Source organism: Myotis brandtii, unplaced genomic scaffold, assembly GCF_000412655.1.
Source record: "Myotis brandtii unplaced genomic scaffold, ASM41265v1 scaffold349, whole genome shotgun sequence".
Taxonomy (NCBI): Eukaryota; Metazoa; Chordata; class Mammalia; order Chiroptera; family Vespertilionidae; genus Myotis; species Myotis brandtii.
This window is the reverse complement of record NW_005363427.1, coordinates 931,338-937,507: the sequence shown is the minus strand read 5'-3', so window position 1 is coordinate 937,507 and position 6,170 is coordinate 931,338. Positions and strand designations below refer to the sequence as shown.

The 6,170-nt window shown below is 40.7% G+C and overlaps 1 pseudogene; it reads right to left on the bottom strand.

The window, feature by feature from the left end:
* Positions 1–4,665: 4,665 nt before the first annotated feature.
* Positions 4,666–5,790, bottom strand: LOC102241972 (annotated as a pseudogene).
* Positions 5,791–6,170: the final 380 nt, after the last annotated feature.

Sequence of the window (6,170 nt, the reverse complement as noted above, 5' to 3'; positions counted from 1 at the left end):
CAGAGAGTGGGGTGGGAACTGAGTGGAGGGGAGCTATGGGGGGAAAAGAGGAACAACTGTAATAATCTGAACAATAAAGATTTTTTTAAAAAACCTTTCAAAACAACCAATGAATGACCACCTATTAAACTATTTATCACAAATCATTAACTCAAAGCAAAACAGAAGAGAATTATCTATAGAAACTCCATATTTCTACCACATAATTGCTGTGTTTTTTTCATAGCTTAATTGAGGTATAATTCACATAAAATATGCTGCACATACTTAAAGTAAATTTTAAATTTAGCAAATTTTTACATGAGTATACCTGTGAAACCATCTTCACAATCAAGATAATGAACAGATCACCCTAGCCCAGTGGTCGGCAAACTCATTAGTGAACAGAGCCAAATATCAACAGTACAACGATTGAAATTTCTTTTGAGAGCCACATTTTTTAAACTTAAACTCTATAGGTAGGTACATTGTTATTAACTTAATTAGGGTACTCCTAAGGCTTAGGAAGAGCCACACTCAAGGGGCCAAAGAGCCGCATGTGGCTCGCGAGCCGCAGTTTGCCGACCACGGCCCTAGCCGTTTTTGCTCAGTGGATAGAGCATCAGCCTGCAGACCAAAGGGTCCTGGGTTTGATTCTGACAAGGGCACATATCTTAGTTGCAGGCTCCTCCCTGGCCCGGGCCCTGGTCAGGGCACATGCAGGAGGCAGCCAATCGATGTGTTTCTCTCACATCAATGTTTCTGTCTTTCCGTCTCTCTTCCACTCTCCCTAAAAATCAATGGAAAAATATCCTCGGGTGAGGATTAACAAAACAAAACAAAAACAATAATGAACAGATCAATCACATCCAAAAGTTTCCTCATGACCCTTTATATAATCTCTCCCTCTCAGTCCGTGTAGCCCTCCACCCCCCATACCCATACCCAGACTTGCAGGAAAAGACACTATTCATTATTCTCAGCACTGGACCCTGTTCCTTCTAAACCTTTGCATGGTCCTTCCCTAGCTTCACATAGTTTCCTCACACACTCATGCTGATCAGTACTCTGCAGAATACAGTAGTCTTTTCTTATCTGTGAGGAATATGTTCCAATTCCTACAGCAGATGCCTAAAAACACAAATAGTACTGAACCTTATATATACTATGGTTTTCCTATATATTCATACCTATGATACAATTTAACTTATAAATTAGGCACAGATAAACAATAAAGTTTTTAAAAATTAGGCACAGTGAGAGATTCACAACAATAAATAGAACAATTATAACAACACACGGTAAAAAGTTACATGAACGTGGTCTCTCTCTCAAAATACATTGTACTAAGAGCTCTCTTTCTCTCAATATCTTATTCTACTATATTGCCTTTTCACTTACTGGAAGTAATTTTCGGCTTCTCTTTGGCATATCCAAATTGCCAGCATCACTACTCTTGCGCTTTGGGGCCATTATGAAGTCAAATAAGGGTAACTGGAACACAAGCACTGTGATACTGACTAATGGGTGGGAAGCATGTACAGCGTGGATGTGCAGGACAAAGGTATGATTCATGTCCCCGGCAGAGGGACCAGGATGGCTCCAGATTGCATCACGCTACTCAGAACAGCATGCAATTTAAAATTTATGAATTGTTTATCTTTGGAACTTTCCACTTATATTTTCTGAATGTAGTTGAATGCGGGTAACTGAAACCGCAGAATAGAAAACAGTGGATAAGAGGGCTACTGTACTCACGGGAGTCCCTCTGAAGCTCTCCTGAATATTTTCTCTGTACACCTCTCTTCTCTCTACACAGTGAACTTGAATTGCTTTGATCTCCCTTGACTCTTAGCTCAATTTCTTCAATTCACGGAGTTTTCTGCCTCCTCCTTAAATTATCCCTCCCTGCACTACGGCCTGAACTCTTTCTCCAGGCAGTAAGCAAGGGTAGTCATAGGGCTCACCTTCTTTGTTTCCTGTCTCTCAAAGATGACTGTCTTTATTTGCCTGCTGTCCAATGTCTTGGGAACCATTGGTTCATATTTTGTCCAATTCCTCAGTTGTTTAAAATGGGGTATAAATCTTCTCCCATCTTGGCTAGAAGAGGAGGTTGCTCATAGCACTTTTGTTTATTATAAAAATTTTAAAGGGCAATAAAATTTTCCATAATAAGCTGTAGGAAAATGTTTGTCATAAATTTAGTAAGCAGACTTGGAAAATCGGTTTAGTTTTTCAACTTCTTAAATACAAGGGCATGGGATTATTAAGAAGATCAATATCCATTGTAACCAATGTTTTAAGTAAAAGGATGAACTGAATAAAGGATTACAAATGAATGAATGAGGAGACATGATTTCTGATTTCTTTTCTCCATTTTCTTACTGTACTTTCTCTCCAATGTCTGCCTACTCTCCGAAATTTAAACTTTACCACTCAACCCATCCATCCATCCACTAATCAATTATCAAATGCTAATGAGTGGGAGGGATAAAATGAATTATAAGACAGGAAACCTCATGTAATGTGTTCACACATGGTGGGTGAGAGTTCTATTGTCATAGAGGTGTGAATAAAATGCTGAGGCAATGTGGAGAGTGGAGCCATTATCTTGGGGTGGGACTGGTGAACAGATCAGTCCCTCTCCTGGTAAGATACATTTAAAATGGGTATTGAAGAATGAGCAGCATTTGGCTCGGCGGAGATGGGAGGAAGGAGGCATTTGAGAGAGAGGGAATGAGGTAGGAAAAAGTGAGTAGGGAAAAAAAAACAGTAAGTTCTATTTCTAGAGTGGTGAAAAGCTGATCATGGCTGGAGTAGAGGGGAATGGGGCAGGGGAGCGGCTGTGACTTGGCAGGAAATTAGGCTGCAGAGGTTTTGGGAGCCAGGCTCTAAAGAACTGTGAGCACCAAGCCAAGGAATCTAGATGTTAATCTTCCAACAGCCTCAATTTCTGAGCAGAGACGTGACATAGTCAGAGGTGGGTCCTGGATTTTCTAGGAGAGGAAGGTAGCAAGATGGCTCTGAAGGAGGCTGCCGAAGCCACCCAAGAAAGAATATGAGTCCCTGAACACAGACAGGGAGGATGTGGACTAATGCAAGAGACATTTCTTCAGGCGAATCTGCAGTGTATGGTAACCAATTGCACACTAAGAATGAATGCGAGGGAGACTTGAAGATAAGTACCTCTAGATTTTCTAATTTGAGAGAATTGACAGATGTTTTGTCATTAACTAAGATGGAGAGAGCAGGCAAAATAAGTTTGAATTATCTTTTAGTCCCTCTGGGTTTGGGGTTTTCATGAATCATTCAGGTGGAGAGTTATAGCAGCCAACTGGACCTCAAGGAGAGAGGTTTGAGAGTTAATGGTCTAATGTCATACTTAGAATGATCAAATTGGCTTGATCATAGTACATAAAATGAGAAGAAAATATAGCATTCTTTTTATCTGAAAAACTTGAATAAAGAATTTTGTACTTCAAATATCTATCAAGCAAAGATATTTATGCAGGCCAATTTCTAAGTATCCCAGTGCAGGAGATAAAATTCTGACATATACTCTTTCAGTGAGCTAAGGGATTTGAGGTATTCTCATCAGCCTTCATAAATTCTAGAATTTTATGTGGCATAATAATGTTCATCAGTGAAAATGAAAATATCAGACATGAGGCATATATCATTGTAGATTTTTTTTAAAGCAGTGACCACAGGAACAGAAAAGGAAGAGGGTTGGCTACAGGAGATTATCAGGAGTCAGTGCTGAGCCCTTTTTTCAAAGAGTTGCTATTTTAAGGTCAGTTCTAATTTAAATATTCATGGTACTAAATAAACAGGAGAACTTGGGTAAGGCTGAGTCAGCCTCACGCCCTCGATTGATTTCATCAACCAAGACATATTCTAACTCAACCATTTTATGAGCCCGTGAAAGTGAGATCTATTTGAGGAAGAAGTGATTTGGTTTGACCTTCAAGCAGTGGAAAAGAAAACACTTGCCACTTCAGGAGGACTTCCTCAGAGGAAGCTCTGCTTCAGACAGCAGAAACCTACTGGCATTTCCCAGGCTTCTGGAATGTCAGAAATATTGGCTACAACCTTTGTTTTCATAAGGACTACATATTTGAGCATTATTGGTGGACAACTTTGTTAGTGCCAGTTAGCCCAAAGCTCTTACTAAGTTCTTTCTTTCCTTAACTCTTATGGTCCAGTGTCATATATCATGACGAGGCTCCTAGAAACTCCCTTCTCCAAGGATACAAGATGTTGGCAGAGAGGAGAAACACATGTTTCCTGAATTCTAATGGTCCCCCAGATATGGGATGGTCCTATTTCTCTATTCCAGAGTCAGACCACCCTAACAGGGCTTGAACATAATTTAAATTCAATAGGATGAAAGAAAAAAGTATTATTTAAAATGAGAGACCTTTGAAAGAGTGAAAGATGCCAACTGAAATGGAGTGTTTGTGACAAAAAATCTTCAGTCAATACGTTTTTCAAATTCTTTCAGTTGTTGATTCTCAAATACTTATGCTAATGACAACCACAGGAAAAGCACAGATGTTGGAAATGTGCCAAACCCAAGACTAATTCTAGCCAACTAATTCTTTTCACCAAATATTCTGCAAGAGCATCTTACAAGAAGCTCAGGTACCAGTGGCATCTCTCTACTCTCTCTTGAGGGAGTCAAGCTCATTCTTTTTCAGGTTCCAACCCACAATGATAATCAGTTTCCTTCTGCTCAGCGAGTTTACAAACTATGTGAGCTTGATGACAATCCAGCACAGGTGTATATCCGGCACTGATTTGGCCTGGATGGCTCAGGATAATTATCAGAGTCGTGAAGCCAGCTATTCCATTGGTGGGTCATTTTTGTGTCACCAGTCACATTGCCATGATGACCATCTTTGACAGACACATTCTTGACATTGAAGCCCACATGGTCCCCAGGAAGAGCGTCCCTCAGAACTACATGGTGCACCTCAGCAGACTATTTACTTCAGCTGAAACATTGACTGGAGCAAAGGTGACCACCATGCTGGGTTTGAGGACCAGTCTCCACTCAGCCCACAGGAACAGTACCGATACCACCAGTTTTGTAGAAATCCGGGAGAGGCAGACACAGGGCTTGTCAACTGGACGAGTTGGTGGCAGGATGCAATCCAGAGCTTCAGGCAGCGTGGTTCCAGTGGCCTTGCCATCTTCACAGGTGACTTTCCATCCCTTGAACCAAGGCATGTTAGTGTTGTCACATTCCAACCAGAAATCGGCACAAATGCTACTGTGTCAGGCTTTTAGCCAATTTTCTTAATGTAGGTGCTGACTTCTTTAACAATTTCCTCTTATCTCTTCAGGCTGTAGGGCGGTTCAGTGGAATCCATTTTGTTAACACCAACAATCAGTGGTTTCACACCCAGTGTATAGGCCAGAAGGGCATGCTCATGGGTCTGCCCATTCTTGGAGATGCCTGCTTCAAATTCAGCAACACCAGCAGCAACAATCAGGGCAGCCCAGTCTGCCTGAGATGTGCCTGTCACCATGTTTTTGATGAAGTCTCTGTGTCCTGGGGGCATCAGTGATGGTCGCATAATACTTGCTGGTCTCCAATTTCCACAGGGAGATAGTAGTGGTGATACCACACTCACATTCAGCTTTCAGTTTATCCAAGACCCATCACAGCAGCCTCCTTCTCACGTTTTTAATGCTTCTTTTGTCAATCCCAACACATTTGTAGATCAGATGACCAGTAGTGGTAGACTTACCAAAAACTATATGTCCAATGATGATGATGTTGATATGAGTATTTTCCTTTCCCATTTTGTCTTAGATTTATCAGTGATATTCATAACACTTGTGTTCCGATGACAAACCCGTTGTGAAAAAGCAACACTTAGTAATTTTATTCATATAAAGCAAATCTGCTCTTTCCATGAATACAGGGAAGAGAGAGAGCAAGAGAGCAAGTAAAAACAGAAAGGGCAAGGGGAATCTCCAAATAGACCACTGTTTGCCCTCTTGGTATTTTACTGATGTTCAATATGCTTAAATTGAAACAAGAGTCTGGAACGCTCTAAAACTGTGACTAAGAGGATGGCCTCCATGGGCAAATTAAACTTTCTTTCTCATTCATAACCTCAACCACAAAGTTAAACTAGAACCCTATTCTTTTTTAATTTCATGAGTAAAAAATGCACTGA